Consider the following 23,433-nt stretch of genomic DNA (forward strand, 5'->3'; position numbering starts at 1 on the left):
ACACATTGGAAATAAGAAAGCATCTTCAGCGAATGCTGTTGGTTATACTGATGGTGGTATGTAGAAGAATTCAAACAGATCCATACTTATCACCCTGCACAAAGCTCAACTCTAAATGAATCAAAGTCCACAACATAAAACTGGATACACTTAATCTGATAGAAGGGAAAGTGGGGAATAACTATCAGCTTATTAGCACAGGAAAAGATATTCTGAATAGTATACCATTAGCACAGGCACTAAGATCAGCAATTATTAAATGGAACTTCATGAAACAGAAGTTTCTGTATGGCAAAGAACACTCATTCTGACATTGCAACAGTCTATACAATTGGAAAAGATTTTCATCAATCCCATATCCAATGGAGGGCAAATATCCAAATATGTATAAAGAACTCAAGAAACTAGATATCCAGAAAACAAAAATTACAATTAAAAATGGGTACAGATGTAAACAGATAGATAATTCTGAACAGAGGAAATTCAAATGGCTAAGAAACATTTAATAAAATTGCAACATCCTTAGCCATCAAAATCAAAACTACTTTGAGAGTTCATCTTATACATTTCAGAACTATAAAGATCAATAAAACAAGTGACAACTTATGCTGGAAAGGATGGAGTAAGGGGAATACCCATCCTTTCCTGGTGGGAATGCCACCTTGTACAGCCACTATGGAAATCAGTATGGCGACTCTTTAGGAAACTGGCAATTGATCTATCTCACGATATTGCACATATACACAAATGATGCTTCATCCTACTGCATAGACAGTTGCTCAACCATGTTCTTTGTTGCTTTATTGATAATAAGAAGAAACGGGAAACTACCTAGTTATCCCTTAACAGAAGAATTGAAGGAACCAGTGGTACATATATACAGTAACATCTTGTACATTTATAAAATGGCATCATGAAGTTTAGAAGCAAATGAATGGAACTAGAAAAACTCATACTGAGTATGGTATCCCAGATACAGAAAGACAAATACATTGTGTATTTACTCATGTGTTAATATTAGCTTCTAAATCAATGATAAGCAAGCTACAATCCATAGAACCATTAGGGTAAGTTATAGAGTAAGGAACAAAGAGGGTACACATAGATCTTGTTACTAAATGGAAATGGAATAGATAGTTATGGCTGAATGGTGTTGGTACTGGAATGGAATGATCAAGTGGCTAAGGCAGAGGGAGAAGGGACTAAAGGAGGGAATATGTGGAAAGACAGTTACAGTATTTAAGGGGTAGTGTGGAAACCTCATACCCATGGGAATCCCCCCAAAAACATGGGCGGTTGCCAAGATAGTAGGTTGCTCTCCACAAACCGAAGAAAATGCCCTATTCCTAAAGATAATAACTTGTTGAAAATGTAGAAATAGAGCTGGTGCCTACATAGAGCCTTCATCCCATACTCTAGTGTCTTTGGTACAGAAAAGAAGTCTGCATGCTACCAAAACCATCTTGTGGCTTCTAAGGCAGCCACAAAACCATTAGTGTACAATGATATCCTGCCTACAAGACATGCTAGGGCAATGACAGTACAATAGCTTATTTAATTTAAGGGCTACTGCACAAAATGGAATTTTCAGTTTTATAGTCAATAAATTGGAATATACTCATTTAAAGTTTTTAAATATCCTGGTTTTGGCAATTAACGTATTTTAAAGTCTTTGAAAAAATTATAAATCACCTTACCCTTTACTACATGTATTCCATGCAATTGGTTTTCAGCCTCTAAAAATCAACTATTGTTACTGAAAAAAATTTAAGGGACAATTTCTAGGTATTTGACTTTGGTGAATAGGGCTTATAGAACTAGGTATGAACTGTCTATATCTCATGTTTTCCCAAAATAAATTCCATGAAGGAAAACCATTATACTGAACGTTATAGGCCAGAGGATTCTATTGAGTTATAGAAATATTCCTTCACATAATGTATTTGATCTAAAATCTTAAAATGTATAAACTATCTTGGAAGGGTTTTATATCCTGCAAATACTGGCAGTTTCTATTAACACTGAATAATATCTAGATTGTTTGAAACACAAGGTTTTTTATCTTATTTTAAAAAATTCTATTTTCTATTTATTACAGTGCTTTCCATTTATTATTCAGGCATACTATTTAAATAACTTTTTCTTTTATTGTTTATAAACCATCATTTTACATACAACCCAATGCAATAATGAGAGTCTCTGCTAAAATTACTTTACACTAATTTGAAAATTATCCACAAATCTTTAGTATTTTTATTTCATTTTAAAAATGTGAACCAGAAGGGAATCCATGTATGTATAATAAAAAGTAAAACCTTACATGTGTTATAGGAGTCCCACTTAAGCATACTAAAATTCTAGAGTTTATGTTAAAGTAACTACTGCTGTAAATCTTATATATATATATCCCATTTCTGTTTTAGGGATTCATATTCTCATCCCCACACAATCAAAGATATACAGATTTTTAAAAACAAAGTCAGATCTTTGCCTCTCCCTATATTCTTCCAGATCCAATTCCACAGTCACATAACCAGTTCTGCAAATGAAAACCTGCTACAGTATTCTCTACCCTTTTCCATACTTGACTTCAGTGATCCCAGAGATCTTCCCCCTTCTAACCTCCCTCTTGCCATTGTTAATTTATCCTGGCTCCCAACTCCAGCAGGCAGTTCCTGTAACCCACAAGCCACTCCTGCCAGTGAATCGGGCAGGCTGTCCATAGAGATTCACCTTTCCTTCTGTTCCTCCATATCCAACTCCCCAGTGTCATCCTCAGTTCTATAACACACATTATGGGGTAACCTTTCTTCATTCTGTTCCAATTCAATGGACACAAAATAAGCAGATCCTGTCACTCTGCTTTCCTGATTCCTGTCAACTGCCTAAGATCTCCAGCCTACCCTCATACCTAACTCTCATTTTCCAATACCAAGCAACACATTGTACCTGGAACCCTCAGTAGCCACACCTATCATGTCCACAGAAAATCTCCCATTTGGCAACACACAAACAACACACTCTCCTAAAATCAGAGAGGAGCTAGAAACCAAGGAAGAACCACCCAACTAACAAAGACAAAACAACAAATCAGCACATAGAACTATGATCATCCCAATATCATGTACTTAGATACCAGCATAAAAACACAACCAGTAACAGATAGAATATGTCTCCCCTGGAACTAGGCAATACTACCACAGCAAGCTATGAATTTTCCAACATAGCTGAGTGACAAAAATACTTTAAAACAGCCTTATGAAAATGATACTGGTACTTAATGGGGAAATGAATGAAACCATTAAACAAAGGAAGGAAAACACAGAGAAATAGTGGAAGAAAAGAATGTATTTCTTAACAAAATCCAGGAAAACACAACCATGGAAGAAAATCAATTAAGAAAACCCAAAATGAGAGAAATCTGGAACTGAAAGGTTGGGGAACCAAAGAAGAACTCCAGAGGCAAGGTTAACCATTAGTTTGAGACAGATGGAAGAATCTCAGGTACTGAATATAAGATAGAAGAAATAGATACATAAGCCAAAGAAAATGTTAAATCTAAAAACCTCCCAACACAAAAGATCCAGGAAATGTGGAGCCCTATGTAAGCACAAAATCTAAGTATAATAAGAAGAGAGGAAGGAGGAATAAAACAGCTCAAAAGCACATAAAATATTTTCAAGAAAATCATATAAAAACAATATCCTAATTAAAAGGAAGAGGTGCCTATAAAAGTGCCAGAAGCGACCCACCAACGAGACAGGGAAACCAGTGGATGCCAGCGGATCCAGGGAGACCAGGGGACCAGCTGTTCCAGCAGGACCAGGTAAAACAGGCCCTCAATCCAGGCCTGTGTTCCAGTGCCTGGGGATCGCCTAGGAACTGCACAGAGCTTGCAATCCCAGTGGGAGCCAAACACCCCAGACTCCTGGTTTCTCTCCCACCAACAAGACCAGGAAACAAGTGGACCCAGGGAGACCAAGGGACCAGATGTTCTGGCAGGACCAGGTAAAACAGGCCCTACATCTGGGCCTGTGTCCCAGTGCCTGGGGATCACCTGGGAACTGCACAGAGCTTCCAATTCAGGAGGGAGCCAAGCACCCCAGATTCCAGGTCTTCTCTCCTACCAACGAGACTATGAACCCAGCAGATCCAGTGGTTCAGGGAGACCAGGGGCTCAACTGTTCCAGCAGTCCCAGGTACAACAGGCCCTGAATCCGGGCCTGTGTTCCAGTGCCTGGGGATCACCTAGGAACTGCACAGAGCTTCCAATCCTGGCAGGAGCCAAACACCCCAGACTCCAGGTCTTCTCTCCACCAATGCAACCAGGAAACCAGCAGATCCAGCAAAGGGAGCAAGTTCCTGGTCTTCTTCTCCACCCATGAGACCAGAATGAGGATGAGGAATAGAAGAACTACCAGATTATTGGACTTGCTAGCACCCACCAAAATGGAACTCTGGTCCCCTAACCAAGATACCAGTAAGGGGCTCTTTCTGCACCCACCAGAAGAAGAGATGGGAAAGAAACAATACAAAAACACACTCAGCAACAGAAAAACAAATATGAAACCTCCAGATTCTAGAGACTCCACACCAGCAAGACTCCAACATTCCAATGCAAATGAAGAAGAAGAGAATGACCTTAAAACCACCTTCATGAAACTGATAGAGGCCCTAAGAGAGGATATAGGAAAATCACTCAAAGAAATGGATGAAAAAACAAACCAAAAAATGCAGGAAAGGAAAGAAAAAACAAACCAAAAAAATCATAAAATGCAACAAAGAGACGAAAAGATAAACCAAGTATTGCAAGAAACCATGAAAACACTGCAAGGGTTGAAAACTGAAATAGAGACAATAAAAAACACAATCTGAAGAAAGGCTTGAAATAGAAAAGCTGGGCAAATGGTCATGTACTTCCGATACAAGCATTACCAACAGAATAAAAGAGATGGAAGAGAGAATCTCAGGTGTTGAAGATACACTAGGAGAAATGGATTCATCAACCAAAGAAAATCATAAGTCCAACAGATCCTTAACACAAAACATCCATGAAATACGGGACACCATGAAAAAACCAAAGCTAAGAATAATAGAAATAAGAATATAGAAAAAGGAGAAGAAAACCACCTCAACGGGGCAGAAAACATATTCAACAAAATCATAAAAGAAAACTTTCCCAACCTTGAAAAGACAAGCCAATGAAGGTACAAGAAGCATACAGAACACCAAATAGAGTGGATCACAAAAAAAGTTCCCTTGCCACATAATAATCAAGACCCCAAATATACAGAATAAACACAGAATATTAAGAACAGCTAAGGAAAAAGGCCAAGTAACATATAAAGGCAAACCTATCAGAATTACACCTGACTTCAACATGGAAACTCTAAAAGCCAGAAGGTCATGGATAGATATTCTGCCAACACTAAGAGACCATGGATGCCATCCCAGACTACTGTACCTGGCAAGGCTCTCAATCCCTTTAGATGGAGAAAACAAGATATTACATGTCTAACCTAGATTCAAGCAATACATATCAACTAATGAATCCCTACAGAAAGATTTGGAAGGAAAAATCCAAACCTAGGAAAATAACTACAACCAGAAAAACATAGGCATTAGAGAATCCCTCTCTACCAACAGCCAAAAGAACAAAGGATTGAAATTCCACACATAACTCCACCACCAACAACCATTCCAAACAAAAGAAGAATGAGCAATCAATGGTCATTAATATTCCTCAACATTAATTGCCTTAATTCACCCATAAAACAACACAGGATAGCTGAATGGATTCGAAGACAGAACCCATCCTTCTGCTGCATACAAGAAACACACCTCACCCTCAAAGACAGATGTTACCTGAGAGTTAAAGTTTGGGGAAAATTTTCCAATCAAATGGACCCAAAAAACAAGCAGGGGTAGCAATCCTAATATCTAAAAAATTAGACTTTAAAATGAAATCAATCAAAAGAGATGAAGGAGGTCATTACATAAGCATCACAGGGGAAATCCACCAAGATGAAGTGTCTATCCTGAACATCTATGCCCCAAATACAAAGGCATCCACATTCGTAAAAGAAACATTACTAAAACTTAAATCACATATAAAGCCCCAAACACTTATATTGGGAGATTTCATCACACCACTCTCACCACTAGACAGGAATACCAGAAAGAAACTCAAAAAAGAAGTAAAGGGTCTAATAGAAGTAATGACCCAACTGGGATTAACAGACATCTATAGAACATTTCATCCACATAAAAAAGAATATACCTTCTTCTCACCACCACATGGAACCGGCTCAAAAATCGACCACATACTTGGCAACATATCAAACATCAGCAGCTTCAAAAAATTGGAATAACTCCATGCATCTTATCAGACCACCATGCTTTAAAATTAGAATTCAACAACAAAACAAATTGCCGAAAACCTACAAACACATGGAAAATGAGTAATGCACAACTGCACCATTCCTGGGTGAAAGAAGAAATAAAAAAAGAAATTAAAATCTTCCTAGAACTCAATGAGAATGAAGACACAACATACCCAAACCAATGGGACATTTTGAAAGCAGTGCTATGGGGGAAGTTCATAGCACTAAGTGCCCACATGAAGAAACGAGAATAGTTATACTAGAGAATTAACAGCACAGCTGAAAGCTCTAGAACACAAAGAAGTAAACTCCCCCAGGAGGAGTAGATACAAGGAAATAATAAAATTGAGGGCTGAAATCAATAAAGTAGAAACAAGGAAAACAATACAAAGAATCAATGCAATGAAGAGTTGGTACTTTGAGAAAATCAACAAGATAGACAAAACTTTGTCCAAACTTACCAAACAGCAGAGAGTGAACATGCAAATTAACAAAATCAGAAATGAAAATGGGGGACATAACAAGGGACTCTGAGGAAATTCAGGGAATCATCAGGTCATACTTTGAAAACCTGTACTCCACAAAATTCGAAAATTTAAATGAAATGGATGACTTCCTGGATAGCTATCACTTGCCAAAATTAAATCAAGAACAGATAAGCAATTTTAATAGACCTATATCCCCTATGGAAATGGAAGCAGTCATCAAAAGTCTCCCAATCAAGGTCCAAATGGATCAAAGATCTCAACATAAATCCAGCCACACTGAGCCTCTTAAAAGAGAACGTGGGTGGTACCCTTGAACGAATTGGTACAGGAGGCAGCTTCCTGAACATAACACCACTAGCACAGACAGTGAGATCCACAATTAATAAATGGTACCTCCTGAAACTGAGAAACTTCTGAAAGGCAAAGGACATAGTGAGCAAGACAAAAAGACAGCCCACAGAATGGGAAAAAATATTCACTAATCCCACATCTGACAGAGGGTTGATCGTGAAAATTTACAAAGCACTCAAGAAGTAAGTCTCCAAATCAGTAAAGGAAATCACCAAAGGATCCAATTAAAAAGTTGACTAAAGAACTAAATAGAGAATTTTCAGTAGAGGAGTCTAAAATGGCTGAGAGGTACTTGAGAAAGGGCACAACATCCTTAGCCATCCAGGAAATGCAAATCAAGACAACTCTTTAGATACCATCTCACTCCTGTCAGAATGGCTAAAATAAAAAACAACAACGACAGTTTATGCTGGAAAGGATGTGGTAAAAGGGGAACACTCCTCCATTGCTGGTGGGAGTGCCAACTTGTTCAATCACTTTGGAATTCAGTGTAGATATTCCTCAGATAAATGGGAATAAACCTACCACAAGACCCAGCAACTCCACTCTTAGGCATATATCCATAAATGCCCATTCATACAACAAGGATGTCTGTTCCACTATGTTAATAGCTGCATTATTTGTAATAGCCAGAACTTGGAAGCAACCTAGATGCCCCTCAACTGAAGAGTGGATAGAGAAAATGTGGTACATTTACACAATGGAGTACTATTCAGCAGAAAAAAATGGAATCCTGAGATTTGCAGGAAAATGGATGACACTAGAAGAAACGATCCTGAGTGAGGAAACACAGTCACAAAAAGAAAAACATGGCATGTATTCTGTCATATATGGGTTTTAGACATAGATCTGCGGAGTGCCAGCATACAATCCCATGGCCAGAGAGTCAGGGACACAGAAACTTCATTCAGTGTTTGATTGAGGCAGAGGCAGATGCAGACTCCCATGGCTAAGCACTGAGCTGAACTCAAGAAAGCCAGTAACAGAGAGTGAGGACTGATGACCAAAGGGATTAAGACTGGGCTGGTTTAACCCCCAGAAACAGCTGACCTGAAAAGGGTTAACTCTTGAATCCCAGGCTGATGCCTGGAAATCCATCATGGGGCTGATCAAGACCCCCTGAATGGTGGTGCCAGTGAGGAGGCCTAGGCAATCTATGGGGCCTTTGGTAGTTGACCAGTATTTATTCCTGGCATACAAATGGACATTGGGTGCCCATCCCACATTGAGAGATGCACTCTCACCCTGGACACTTGGGGGAGGTTCTAGGCCCTGCTCTGGATGTAATAACATACTATGGACACCCCATGGAAGAACTCACGCTCCCTGGGGAAAAGAGGGGGTATTGGGTGGGTTATGGGAGGGGGTGGGAGGAAGGGAGGGAAAGGGAGATGGATGTGAGATTGACATGTGAAGAAACCTTGTTTCTAATTTGAATTTAAATTTAAAAATAAAAGTTTTAATAAAGAAAGAAAGAACAAATAAATAAAATCAATTATAAAAAAACTATCCAGTGTCTTTTAAAATCAATATTCTCTATGATGCTCCCAAATCTCATTTTAAAAGCTTAAAATCTTTCTAAAAATTCCCAGAAGCATATAGAACAACAAATATACTGAACCAGAAAAGAAAGTTCTCTTGTCACATAATAGCCAAAATGCTAAATGTACAGAAAAAAGAAAGAGTATTAAAAGTTGTAAGGGAAAAAGACCAATTAACATATAAAGGCAGACCTACTAGTATTACACCTAGCTTCTCAATGGAGAGTATAAAAGCCAGAAAGTCTTGGAATAATGTGTTGCAGACTCTGAGAGACCACAGATGCCAGTCCAGAGTATTATACCCAGAAAATCTATTAATCACCATAGGTGGAGAAAATCTGATAATCTATGATATAGCCAAATTTAAACATTCTATCCTAAGAATGTTAACTGCATGACAATACAGGAAATAAACAATCTCAAACTAGCACAATCAAAAGAAGAGAAACAAACACACTGCCACCACCATTACCACCACCACCACCATTATCACTGCCATCAAAATAATAGGAATAAACAATCATTGGTCATTGACATCTCTCAACATCAATGGTTACAATTTCCCAATAAAAAAGAGTGAGAAAACAAGGTCCATTCTTTTACTTCATCCAAGAAACATACCTCAACATCAAGGAGAGATATTACCTCAGGGCAAAGGGTTGGAAAACAATATTCCAAGCAAATGGACTCAAGAAACAAGCAAGCTAGTGTGGCCATTTTAATGTCTGAAAAAAATAAACTTCAAACCTTATTGAATTAAAAGAGATAGGGAAGACAAATATTCATCAATGGAGAATTCACCAATAGGACATTGCAATACTTAACATTTATGTACCAAACACAAGTGTACCCATTCATAAAAGAAACACAAGTCCAGCTTAAATCACATATTGACCCTCACACACTGATAGTCATAGTTCTCAATACCCAACTGTAAGGAATAGACAGGTCATTCAGACAAAAAAATAAACAGAGAAATGTTGGAGCTAACAGACACTATAAATCAATTGGACCAAACAGATATTTACAGAACATTTCACCCAAATAGAAAAGAATATAACTTCTCTATACCTCATGGAACTTTCCGTAAAATTGACCATATACTTGAATACAAAGAAAGTCTCAATTGATAAAAGAAAATTGAAAACATCCTGCATCCTATGAGTCCACCACTGAATAAAGGTGGATATCAACATCATCAGAAATCATTGAAACTGAACATCACTCTACTGAATAAAAAGCGGATCAACAGAGAAATTAAGAAAAATTAAAAGATTTTCAACAATGTACATGAATACACAACACACCCAAACTAATGGGGCACAATGAAAACCATTTTAAGAAGCAAGATCATAGTATTGTCTACATAAAAAAATCAGAGACCTCTCATGCTATCAACTTTAAAAAAAGAGTAGCTTTCTTAGCTAAGTTTGAATTTCAGACAAATAAGAAATAATTTTTGAATGTTAATATGTTCCATGTAATACACAGGACATAAAATAATAACATGTAACACAATGGGCTTGTGATTTGACTCTGATAGTAGTGCGCTTACCTACCATGCTCAAAGTCTTATGTTTGGTCCTTTATACCGCATATAGCCAGAAGTGTTGATGCACACATCAACAATGTGATCCTAGGATTTAGAAGATGAAAGTGAGAAGAGAGGTTTAAAAATTATCTACCAATGTGAAATGAGATGCGGATCAAAATGTTAAACAGTATATCATGCCCCCCAAAGCACACCTGGAAGATCTACAGCAGAAAGAAGAAATTACAACCTGAAGTAGTAGACATCAAAAATATTCAAACTCAGTGCTGTAGCCAATAAAATACAAACAACAGAAATTATGCAAACAATGAAACAAAGAGCTGGCTCTTTGATACAATTAGTAAGTTTGACAAAATTTTATACTAATAATATAAAGGTAATGAGTGAATATCCAAATTGATAAAATCAGAATTGAAAAGGGGTCCATAACAACAGACTGAGAAAATCCAGAGAATCATAGGACACACTTTAAAACCTATACTCCACCACACGGGAAAATGTAAAACAAATGGATAATTTTCAGAATAGGTACCACTGACAAAACTTAATTGAATATCGGTAATCTATTTAAACGGACTTATAACCACCAATGAATTAGAGAGTGCCATTAAAATCTCACACCAAAAAAGAGGCCAGAATGTTTTGTGGAGAATTTTCCAAGTTTTTCAAAGAATAGTTAATGCCAATACCCCTCATATTATTCCAGAAAATGGAAGAAAATCAAAGAACGTTTCCAAACTCATATTATGAGGCACTTACCCTGATACGTAAACCACAGTAAAGACCCAATAATGAAATAAAATTATAATCCAGTTTCCTTTATGAACATAGATGAAAAGTATTCAGTACAATAATTGTAAACCAAATCTAAGAACTCACCAAAAATATCATGGAACATGATGAAGTAAGCTTCATCCCTGTGATGTTGGGATAATTCAATATATGAAAATCAATAAATGTGTTCCACAATAGAAACAAACTGAAAGACAAAAACTAAAGAACATCTTATTAGATGCAGTAAATGACTTTGAAAATATCTAGTACCCCTCCATGATAAACGTCCTAGAGATATTAAGGATATGAGAGATATTCCTGAACAAAATAAAAACAGTTTACAGCAAACTCATAGCCAAGATCAACTTAAGTGGTGAGACATTCAAAGCAATTCCACTAAAATCAAGAACAAGAGAAGGTTATCTGCCTTTTCCATATCTATTTGACATAATGCCAATATAATACTTGAAGCCTTAGCTAAAGAAACAACTGAAGAAGATCAAGGGACATACAAACTGAAAAGGAAGAAGTTGAAGTATCTTTATTAGTAGATGATATGATTGAATACATAAACGACCCAGAAAATTCCACTGGAAAATCTTGGTGCTGATAAATTCTGTCAGCAAATTAACTGCATATAGTAGCCCTCCTATAGACAGATGTCAAATGGACTCAGAAAGAATTTTGGGAAGCATCATTTCATCAATTTTCAAAATAACCTTAAATAATATAACCTTAAATGATATAAAATATCTTGGTGTAACTCCACAAGTGAAAGTGAAAGACTTGTGTTATTAAAAACCAAGTATTTGAAGAAAGAAATTAAAGAAGATATCAGAAGATAGAAAAATCTCCTATGCTCATGATAGGTTTAAAATATTAAAAACCACCCTCAAACAAAAAGCAATATAAATATTCAACAAAAACCTCATCAAAATTCCAGTACAATTCTAATTCTCAGCTTTATATGCAAACACACACACACACACACACACACACACACACACATACACACACACACACAAACACATCATGGTAAAAGAACTGTTGCAGGTCCCACCATTTCAAGTTTTATTATAAAGATTTAGTAATAAATCAAAAAGACCAGCAAACAAAGGAATCAAATTGAAGTCCCAAACATAAATCCACATATGTATGGACACTCAATTTTTGATAAAAAGGACAGAAATTCACAGTAGAAAAAGACAGCATCTTTAACAAATTCTACTGGTAAAACTGATGGCAGCATGTAGAAGAATCCAAATAGATCCATACTTAGCAGCATGAAAAAAACTCTACTCTAAACAGATTAAAGACCTCAACATAAATCTAGATACACAGAGCCTTTTTGAATAGAAAGTGGATAACTGCCATGAACTCATTAGCATAGGAAAAAACTCTCTGATCAGTACACCATTTGCACAGGCACTAAGATTAACAATTAATGAATGAGACCACATGAAGCTGGGAAGCTTCTGTAAGGCAAAGACAATGTCATTCATAAAAAGTGGCAGTCTACAGAATGGGAAAAGATTTCTACCAACTCCACATCTGATAGAGGATCATGTGTACCCAAAATACAAAAAGAACTGAATAAACTAGATATCAAAATATCAAATATTCCAATTAAAAATGTAGTACAGATCTAAGAATTTCAACAGAGGAAAGGCAAATGTCCAAGAAACACTAAAACATTTAATACTTAGATAAATGTTTAACATCCTTTGCCATCAGGGAAATGTAAATCAAAACTATTTAGAGATTTCATCTTATAGCTGCCAGAATGGCTAAGGTAAGTTACACAAGTGATAGCTCATGTTGGTAAGGATGTGGAGCAAGGGGAATGCTCTTCCATTGCTGGTGGGAGTGAAAGTTTTTCAACCACTGTGGAAATCAGTGTGGCGTTTCTTCAGAAAGATGTAAATTGATTTAACTCAAGATACACATAGGTCTTTCTTTGACATCTACTAAAAAGATCTTTTACCCTACCACTGACATTGACTACTAATAGGTTCCTACTAATAGGCAGATGATGGCAGTTTCCAAGGGTCAGGACTTTACTCAGGCTCTCATGTTGACACTTTATTTTTCTTAACTACATTCTACTGTTGAGTTTATTGGGGACTTTTTCATTTTATTTACCCCTTTATTCCTATATAAAATGAATTTGTGTCTTATGTATATCCTATATTTCTTTGTTGAACACATGTTTTTTGCTTGCCCCAAAGCATTACATACATACCTTGTGGAGCATTTAATAATGACTTATTTAAAATCCATGTTAGATAATTTTAACAACCAAGTATTTTCAGTACTGGCAACTGTTCATGTTTTTTGTGTGACTTGTGATTAGAAATTGTAGGAGAGTATTGTGATAAGCCACCCTACCTCCCATTTCTACTAAGATTCTCTATGGGGCAGTGTTTCAGGGTATTTGGCTTGGATGCAAAGATAAATTGTCCAATAGATTTCTTTCCTCTCACAAAGCCTAATCCTAATCAGATTTTTCTATGAACTTTTATTATTGCATTAGATACTAAAGATTAGTACAATTCTTCTTAAAGTAATAAAAAGATAAAACAGAAAAAGATTATATAATATATATTATAAACTTTTTTGTAACCACCATTTTGTTATAAAAATATTTGTTTTGATGTTTTACCTTCAGAATAAATACTACTTTATATACCCAAGGCAAATTACTCATTACTGCATTTTTCCATATTCTTAAGTTATATGTGATTTGCATATCTATATCTGTATCTGTATCTATACCTATCATCTGTGTATCACATGTAGGCCTGGTGCTGATAGATTACAGATGAAGGCATCAGAACCCCTACAACTGTAGTTTCACATGGTTGTGAGTTGCCATGTAGGTGCTGGGAATTGAACTCAGTTCCTTTGGAAAGGAAGACAGTGTTCTTAAACATTGTGTGATCTCTCCAGCCACTGCTATATACTGTTAGATAAATGTGATGAAAGTATGTGAAGGTTGAAAAGATGTCAATTCTCTCTGCTAACATTGGAAGCTCTATAAAAATCATTTCGTAACAAACAATATTACATAATATCTTTCTACAGAGAATTATATTATCTTGAAATTATGTCACTAAGTTAACACATATCATAATGAAGTATGACAGAAGTGGACATAGATCTTTTTTAATTTTGACACAAAATGTATATCTAATATACATCAAAAATTTTATGAGGCATTTATCGAGACTGTAAAATGCAAATATAATCCAGGACCTAATGTACTGTCTCTATGTTCTTTGTCCTTTAAGTTATTATTAGATAAAAAACAACTTTGCCAAATTAAACTTGAGATAGCATTCATCAAAGCGGATATGCAAATTTTAAATATAAAACCCTGCCTTAAGCTCCCAGGAGTAAGGAGGCTGGGTCCCCCTGTACCACCCTCATGGAAAATCCACAGGTACTTGACACCTATGATTGATCAATCAATGGCAGGTCTAGACCTGGATGCCCAGTTTTTGCAGAAGTCTACCAAACAAGGATGGACAGAAGGATGCAGCTAGGGCCCCCCAAGTCTAACCAGTAAACTTGGCCACTGGGCCAGACAGGCCTCTACACTGGTATTCTTGAGAGGCCTGGGATCATAAAGAGCTCCACATGGTCATTGCAAAAGTTGGCCCTAAATACTCTTGGGCACAGACCTGCTTTCAGGACATTGCCTATCATCCATGCATCACTAAGAAATGACTGGGTATGGCTACGGTAGTCCTCCCTAGTTCTCAGTTTATCAACAGGTGTGCCTTTTATAAGGAGGAATGTAGGATATGAACTGAGACAAATAGGCAAGCTAACCTTGTCCTGATGGGAACAGGAGACAGTCACTCAGCTGTGGTTCAGTAATCAGGGATCCCTGGGCCGTATCTGGATCAGGTAAGGCAGGCTGGGTTGATGGGCCTACAGTCGTAGGTCAAAATTTGGCCTGGAGGGGAAGCCTTTAACCTAGAGGAGAAGCAACCTCCAGCCCCATTAAAAAAGGGAGGGGAACCTTTCTAAATGTAAGATTAGAAAGTCTCATATTCTGACAACCAAGCACACTGGACTGCCCCTTTGATTGAAGGATTTCATCCACAAATGACCATTTTTATAGGCAGTAAAAAGTTTTACCGATTAATAGACACAGGGGAAGACAGGACACTACTCTGAGAAGAGAAGTACCTTCCATCCTTCCACCCTTCCACCCGGCAGCTTGCATGGGGCCCTTGGTTGGGGGAGGGAGGCAACTCCTAGTCAAGATAAACAGTGGCCTTAATGCACTGGACCAGCCCAGATGGGGACAAAGGAAAGATATGCTCCTTAACGTTCAAAGGCTAAACTGCCAATTTGCTGGGACAGAACATGTTAAACCAAATGGATGCTGTCATGACCACAGATCATTGGGCTTTTCATGAGGAAAAGGAAGAAGCACAAAGGGTGGGAAAGGACCTAAAGGGGGTCACAGAGAAGGAGTTTTGCAACCTCCACAACGACAGGGGGGAGCATGAGATGTCTATCTCGGCGTACCCCCAACCATAAGGGCAAGTGCCCCCTGAGTGCCACCTATAAGATGGGCACAGTGAAATCTGTATGGATGGAGCAGTGGTGGTTGCTGACTAAACCTAAGCTGCTAGCATTCCATCAGATAGTGGATGAACAATTAAGGCTGGGACATATCCGCCCTTCTACGAGGCTTCTACGAGGCCATGGAATGCCCCAGCATCCGAGGCTTGACAAATGCTCCAAGATTCGCATAAGATAAATGAAAGGGTGGAACTAGTGGGTATCCCCTTAAGAGGCATGCCCTGAACTCCTTCTATTCCCACAGAATATACATTTATGGTAATTGATATTAAGGATTGCTTCTTTTCTATACTGCTTCATTCAGAGGATTATGATAAATTTGGCTTCTCCCTTCCTTCACTTATTTTTTTCCAAATCTGATCAATGTTTTGAATGAGAAGTGCTACCACAGGGAACTACTAATAGCCCAGTCTTCTGTCAACAGTATCTTGCTACCAACTTAAGACCTATGCTAAAATCAAAGGATTCAATAATATATGATTATGTGGACGATTTAATTTAGGGATATCAGGATCCAGCATATCTGGAGGGTTTTGTGACACAGGTGATCCAATTGCTTAAAAAAGGGGGCTTTATTTTTGCCCCAAAAAAGGTTCAAAGGTGCCTCCCTTTAAAGTTCTTGAGTAATGCCTCACGCTGTCACATACTAGGCTACTTAAGCCTGTTCTGGAGGTGCCTGAATCTATGACCCTGACCCAGTTCCAGCACTTACTGGGGAAGATTAATTGGCTGAGACCCTGGGTGTCAATCCCCACAGAAGACCTGGTACCCCTGTATGCCCTTCTAAAGGACAAGGTGCCTCGTGATAGTATAATTATGACAAAAGAACACTGCGAGATGCTCCTTGTCTTTCAAAAGGCCTTGGACAAATGTTCTCTAAGGAAGTATTTGGTGACTAGGCCCTTGTCACTCTAGCTGTTTGCTGGAGCCTCGTTGATTACAGCGGTTCTAACCCAGGAAGGGGAGCAGTTGGAATGGATCCATATGTCTTTGGGAGGAATACCTTGGGTTTACTCCCAGGCAGATCAGCTTGTTGATGCCATCACAAGGCGCAGAACCCAAGCCCAATGACACTATGGACTAGACCCACATACCATTATCTTCCCCTTCTTTATGCAGACATTGGCTTGCCTGGGCTAATGCCAGCCTTGCACTTGCCTTAGAAGGGTTTATAGGGAGTATTGATTGCCACTATGGCTCATCCAAATGGGCTCCTCTTTTAAAGAGACTCCCCCTTAAGTAGCTTTCCTTGTTTCCATCTGAGGCCATGCCAGAAGTCATTTGCATCTTCATTAATGGGGCCAAGTGGATCTGCCTATGTTGCCTTTAGGGGATACCAAGTGACACCATGCCACCAGAGATTTCAACCCTTTCAAGGTTCTGCCCAATATAAGGAAATGCTGGCTGTGATGCTGACATTACAGGACATCTCTGAGCCCTGCAATCTTTTTGCAGACAGTCTCTGTGTGGTTAACTTACTTTTCCATATCCCACAAGTGCACATCTGGTTAGATAGTAACTCTTATCCCCACTCATGGTAGTCCTTAAGGCCTTTTTAGAGGGTTGAGATACACCAATGTACTTCCAATATCTTTGGGGCACTCTGGCCTCCCAGGGTCCTGACTAAGGGTGATGAATAGGCAGATAGACTGGCAACAGCCCCAGAGGCACTAACCCTACAGGAAACCACTCAACTGCATGATATGATCCATGTCAATTGGAGGGAACTACATAATAGGTTCCCAATGATTCCTATAAAAATAAAAAAGATAGTTCACACCTTCAAATCATGTGAATCATGTCTAAGAGTTGGCCTTCTACAACCACTAGGAGTTAACCCCAGAGGCCAACTGCCCAGTACCCTCTGGCAAACTGATGTTACTCATTTTCCAGCTTTTGTCTCTATAGACACTTATTCAGGGCCTGTTGGGCCACTACACATACAGGAGAAAAAACACATTTGTTCCAATGTTTGGCAACCCTGAGATTACCCACAAAGGTTAATACTGATAATGGCCCTTGCATTGCCAGTAATTCCATGGCAGTATTTTTCAATAAATGGCACATAAAACATATTACAGGAATCCCTTACACTCCTCAGGGACAAGCAATTATAGAAAAATACTGTCAATATCTTAAAGAACAACCTTTAAAACAAAAAGGGTGACTCAGTCCCCATTTACAATGAGAAATGCCATTATTTACTGTTCATATTTTAAATTTTTCTAAAGGAGCAACTGAGTCTAAGTTCCAAACACATTAGGGCCACCCAAACCCCAAGTTAAGGTCAAATGGGAAGACCTTCTAAAATCCCAATGGAGGGGCCCAGACCAATTAATTTCAATGGGAAATGGATTTGGATATGGCTTCTCAATAGGGGAAGAAGCTCCCATCTGGCTTCCAGCCAGAAATTTAAAATTCCTGTCTGCTCCTACAATGCAGAAGGATGGCCAAGAACAGTTTGACCAACAAGGAAATGAAGCAATAATGGTGGTCAAGGCTAGTCTTCCAAAACAAGAGGACCAATACAATGATATCTAACCATTTCCAAGGGCCTCAAACACTTGGGAAGCTCCTGAAATTACAGATGATGTCCCACATCCTGACCCCTCTGATGTTCCTGCTACTGATGCTGACTGCTCCAGGGACCATACTGCAGAACTCTATTGTCTCTAAAAGATGATGTGGATGGTGATCGATGCCACCAATGGAGATGTCCTCAGCAACACCCCAATGAGGCAGTCCCTGAGACCTGACGGCCCATGCTCTTCTATGACCTCTGTGACCTGACCCGAGGATATTGGGACATAGGAGATTGGACATCTCTTCATCAAGGATGGTCTGAATGTGGAGGGTTGTGGGGTTGCCACCTGGCCCACGTATCAGGCCCCCAATACCTGGACTGCTCATATATTACCAATAGGGAAGCCTTAAGGGACACTGACTTTTACGTATGCCTGGATAGCAATCAAACAATGGACATATTCAAATGTTGTGGGTGGATGCCTTTTACTGTGCACAAAGGAGGTATGAGAAAACAGGAACAGACTCCTGGATAAGGCCATCTCAAACCTGTTGGATTCCTTTATAGTAATAACCTTAATTTGTATCTTTTGGCCTTGTCTTTTTAATAGGCTGGTTGGATTAGTAATAACAAAGACTCAAGAGACCCAACTGATGATCCCTAGAGTACATTGTGATACGCTCAGTCCTGAGGCTATCTCCCTTTTGAGTGAACCTTGACAAAAAGTGATATTAGAGTTGAACCTTTGTGAAGGTGCCAAGAGGCTTGTACTTCAAAATGAGATGGGCCATAGTCTGAAACAAAAAGGGTGAATCTGGAGGGCAGTCAAAGATTGTGCTGAGGAAGTCAGATGGGTGAGTCCTGAATTGTTTACAGAAAAGAAGATGGGTTGCCTAGATCAAACCAAGTGAGGTCACTGCATGAACATGCATGCTCACTAGGTAAAACTTGGGGTGCCTAGGTGCATGATAGGCTCACCTTTAAAACCATTGACAGGCTGTTTTCCTGCTCTGTTTTTTCTCCCTTAAAAGCCACTTTCTGTGGGACAACAAATGAGTTCCTGCTTGACTAGACTCATTGTTGTGTATGATTGTCTCTGGGATTCTGTGAGGTTGGGAAACAGGCTGGGGTGGGGAGGAGCACTTACTCTTCCTTGCACCCACCCAGCTCAGCCTTCAGTTATTGGGCTAAGTCCATGCACAAATGAAATTTAATTTAGTTGGGATACTATAACTAGCTGAAATCTCTATTGAATATTGTACAAGATGTATTTTGTTACATTTCATTTTATAATTTTACTTTTTAAGATTTCTCAATTTCTACTGTAAAATCAGCCAAATATGTTATTTTTGTAAGAATACATATTTATTTTAATGTAGTTTTATCATTTGTTCATTTCCCTTTATATAAACTTCCTTAGAAACATGAATCTTTATAAAGGGAGATTATACCTTCCTTGCAAAATATGTGCAACTGGGAAAGACCTAAAGAAACATCAGTGAAGAATTTACTTGGCTTCATGAAACATAGTTTTCTGGTTTTCAACCCCTGCCATACACAGAAAAGACAACTCATAAGAAAGAAAACAGCACTAGAGATAATCTGTCACACTAACAATGGTGAAGACAGTTGATAAGTCTAAAAATTTCTTTGGTGGCTTAGGTAAAATGGACTTATAATCATAATTTTACAAAAACATAATATGTTGTCATAAATTTGTATTTGTGTTATTTTTAATTAAATGATACTTTTATATCTAAATTTAAATGCTTACTTTTAGACAAGTTATTGAGAAGAACAGAGTTGAATGGCAATCACATTTCTGTAAGCATGTCATTATTTTGCTATTTTCCATTTATTGACAGACAAGAGGACACAGTAAATGTACATTTATCTAATCATCATTTTATTTTTAATATAAATTTAATTGATAGGATTACATTGTTTTCTACCTTTTTTCCTCCAATACCACCCATAATCTCAAACTAATACCTTTTGATTATTGTTACACACACACACACACACACACACACACACACATGCCAAAATATATAAATACAACCTGCTTGAGTCTGTTTTGTTTTGTATGTGTATAGATTCAAGGTTGATCATTCTATGTTGAATAACCAATAAGTAGTCTCATTCCTGAGAGAGGCTAATTCTCCCATTCTCTGCAGACAAGAGTTGCCTATAGTTCTTTGTCTAGGGATATACACTGTGAATTTTTTCCCTATCATGTTAGCCTATCTATTAATACTGCCACTGTTCTCATCTTGTCAGTGCAGCCATATCTTGGAGAGCCTGTTTCACAAATGACTTCTGGTATTTTGGATATTAAAATTTCCATTTTCTTTTCTGCAATGTTCTCTGAGCCATGATGTAGCAGTTGTGATGCATATATATCAATTATGGCTGGGCTCCCCATAGTCCTTTGATCTCAGTATTGTGTCCAGTTTTAGTTTTTAGAGATGTTCTTCTTTTTCATAAATGGAAGGGTAGCAGGTACACTTATCTGTGGATATATTAGTAAGACTAAGTAAGTCTTATGCTGGTCTAGCAAAGTTGTGTCTAAGGTTTGTTACATCATTAAACCTGGGAAGTGGGTTTCTTCTAACAGGCAAAATTTTCCTCCTGTTGAATGGGCCTTAAGTTGAATTAAACATGTGCTAGTTTTCACGAACATGAATGTCACTCATTGCACCTTTATGGACACCTTGCCATGCTGATTACTGATGTGGCATGAAGGTATATGCAGTATATTTTCTGGTGACATGGTACCTGGACAACAGGAAAGTGGCTTTCAGGTTAAACCTAGTTTTGTTTTAAGTGTGTTCTTAGCGTGCAATGTCTTCACCATTAGTGACTTATCTCTAATCTCTGAGAGGCAACCAAGGACTACATCAATAGACTATACTGTTTGGAGAGTCACTCAGATTCCTTTGACTAAGCATACAAAAGGATGTTTCTCATGCATTGTACTGGAGGTTTTGTTTTGTGTATGGTTTTAATGCAGAACCTTTTCAGCCCAAGTGAATTAACTTCATTTAAGAACATACACACTTGTAGAGAGGGAGGGGGGATAAGCAAAATAGTCAAGATCACGCTTGAGAAACCTAAAGAAACAGCTGACATGACCTAGTGTGAGGACAGAGACCCCAGTTTTAAACCTGGGGAGCCAGCATTGGACTGAACCAAGCCCTCTGAATGATGATGCCAATTAGGAGGCCCACACAGTCTATGGGACCTATAATAGTTGAAACAGTACTTATCTCAAGTGCCCAAAGGACTTTGGGAGCCCATTCCCTATGGAGTTTACTATTTTAGCCTAGATATATGGAGGAAGGTCTAGGCTCTCCCCAAATGATGTGAAAGATTTTGATGATCCCCAATTGAAGGTGTCACTGTCCTTGGGAAGCAGGTGGGGAGTGAGTTGGGGAGGTTGGTAGGAGGCATGGGTGGATAGAAGGGAGAGGCAACAGGGAGTTTATATGTAAAATGATTGGAAAAACTAAAAAAGAATACATACACACTTACATGCATTATGCATAATTTTGGTAAACATGAAATAATATATTTCCATTGGAAATTTGTGCCACATCTCTAATAACAGAATGTTTGGCCTAAGGTGTAGTTGCTGTATATCTTTCTTAGATAACAGAAAGATATACATCAAAGGGTGTGACTGCTGAGGGTTTTGCTTCTTTAAACAAAATAAGAGGATGGTTGGTCTATTAGATGTTTTGAGTGCTCTTTGTATCATGGGAAAAAAAATCTCTTGCCCTCAGCTTTGGTTTGGAGCATAAACAGGCTTTGAAAAACAAATTTGTGGTAGACTCAATATTTAGAGGAATTCCTTCCTGAATCTATCCTGTGTCTCTGCCTTTTCTTTAGTATCTTCAATTTTATGCCTGCTGCTCTCAATCCAATCTCCTCCTTTCAATCACAGAGCAGGCTTGTTGGGCAGGAACCTACACTTTCCTACACCTGAATCTGGAAATCTAGGAAGTCAAGTCAGGGTCAGGGTGTCCCTTCCTGCCCCTTATACTCTACATATTCTTATTTTCCTTTTACAAATTAAAATCAAAAGCTATCTTATTTTATATATCGATCCCAGTTCCCTCCCCATCCCATTCTACAGTCTCCTACAGACTACCTTCCTATCCATCTTCTACTCCATAGAAATGGTGAGGTACTATCCTTGGGTAATGGGTGGGTGGTCAGTGGGCAATATGGGAGGGAATGGGGGATCATCAAAGTCTGTGACATCATTTGGGGCAGGGCCTAGTCCCTCTCCTGTGTGTCTAGGCTAAGAGATTATCTCTCTGTGGGGAATGGGCTCCCATTCCTATTCTAGGTATAAATGATATTCCATTACCAGGGGCCCCATAGACTGCCCAGGACCCCAAGCAGGGTCCTGGTTCTGTCTTATGCTGGTTTCTAAGATGTCAGTCTTGGGTCCAGGAGCTCACCCTTGTTCAGATCAGTTGTTTCTGTGGGTTTCGCCAACATGGTCTTGACCTTTTTCTCATCACTCTTCCCTCTCTACGACTGGATTCCAGGAATTTGGCTCAGTGCTTAGCTGTGAATCTCTACTTCTGTTTCCTCAACTACTGGATGAAGGCTCTAAGATGACATATAAGGTAGCCATATCTCTTATTATAGGGGAAGGGTATTTAAGACAGCTTCTCACTTATTGCTTAGATTCTTAGTTGGAGTCATCCTAGTATATCTTTGGACATTTTCCTAGTGTCAGATTCTCCTTAAACCTATACCTACTCCCTCTGTTTTTTGAGAAAAAACATTTGATTGATTCTGTGTGAATTTCACATCATGCATCTTGATCCCACTCACTGCATCTACCCTCTGCTCTTGAAACCTCCCCCTCAAAAGAAAATCTGAAAAAACAACCAAAACCCAAAGCCAAGCAAAAACAAAAGCACAACAACAAAACAAATCTCATCATGGAAGCTCTAGTGGCCCAGTGAGTTACACAGTACACTGTTTAGTTCATACATCTTTGCTTTTAAGTGTTCATTGCAGTCATTGGTCTAGTTACAAGTCCCTGGTTTCTACTGCACTATCGATAATGGGCCCTCACGGGAATTCCTCTTGTATATCCTATAAAACCCTTGTGTGATCATGAGGGTATAAAAACTGACCCATGCCCTCACTGGCTGCAGCATTCAGGAAAGCTGACCCTGCATCTCACCTGGGCAGCACA

This window comes from Mesocricetus auratus, unplaced genomic scaffold (assembly GCF_017639785.1).
Source record: "Mesocricetus auratus isolate SY011 unplaced genomic scaffold, BCM_Maur_2.0 Super-Scaffold_100003, whole genome shotgun sequence".
NCBI lineage: Eukaryota > Metazoa > Chordata > Mammalia > Rodentia > Cricetidae > Mesocricetus > Mesocricetus auratus.